This window comes from Crocuta crocuta, unplaced genomic scaffold (genome assembly GCF_008692635.1).
Source record: "Crocuta crocuta isolate KB4526 unplaced genomic scaffold, BGI_CrCroc_1.0 scaffold234, whole genome shotgun sequence".
NCBI lineage: Eukaryota > Metazoa > Chordata > Mammalia > Carnivora > Hyaenidae > Crocuta > Crocuta crocuta.
This window is the reverse complement of record NW_027529647.1, coordinates 4,238,593-4,239,195: the sequence shown is the minus strand read 5'-3', so window position 1 is coordinate 4,239,195 and position 603 is coordinate 4,238,593. Positions and strand designations below refer to the sequence as shown.

At 68.8% G+C, this 603-nt stretch overlaps 1 protein-coding gene across 1 annotated transcript in view; it reads right to left on the bottom strand.

The window, feature by feature from the left end:
• The window catches only part of AXIN1 (axin 1), a 61,616-nt gene that overhangs the window by 2,854 nt on the left and 58,159 nt on the right, over positions 1-603 (bottom strand). The window lies entirely within an intron of this gene.

The window sequence follows — 603 nt, the reverse complement described above, 5'->3', positions numbered from 1 at the left end:
GAACACCACGCCGGCGCTCTGGGCCGACGTGACAGAGTCACGGGGCGTCAGACAGGTGGCCGTAAACGTGGTCACGTTCAACGACCAGGGGACACACTCAGGCTTCCGGCTCGGCCTGATGAGACAGGCACGCAAGAGCTGGTGGCCCCACGCACGGGGAGGCCCCCAGGAAGGATGGCCCGTGGCCGGGCAAGGAGGAGAGGGCCAACGTGTGACCAGGCTCCAGGGCCTCGGTGGCGCCTGCAGGTTTCCCTGACCCATCCGGGAACTCCAATGACCGACTCAGTCTGGGAAAAGGCCCAGCGCAAAAGGCAGGGGGAGCCACCTTCTGGCCCGGAGAGAAGGCGCACTGTCCCCAAAGGGGTGCTCCCCGGGGTGGGGGGCCGCATCGGCCCGAGGCCGCGCCCGCAGTGGGTCAGGCCTCCCTGGCCCTCGAGGCCAAGGAGCCCACGGCAAAGGGGACGGTGGGGTTCGGGGTCCCTCGCGGAGACTGTACTCCACACATACTTCAGCAACACTCACCGTCCTACCCGCACGTGGCGCAGCTTGTGGCTCCCCGTCCCCAGGACCCCCCAGGACCCCCACCCCGAGTTCAGCCTGCGC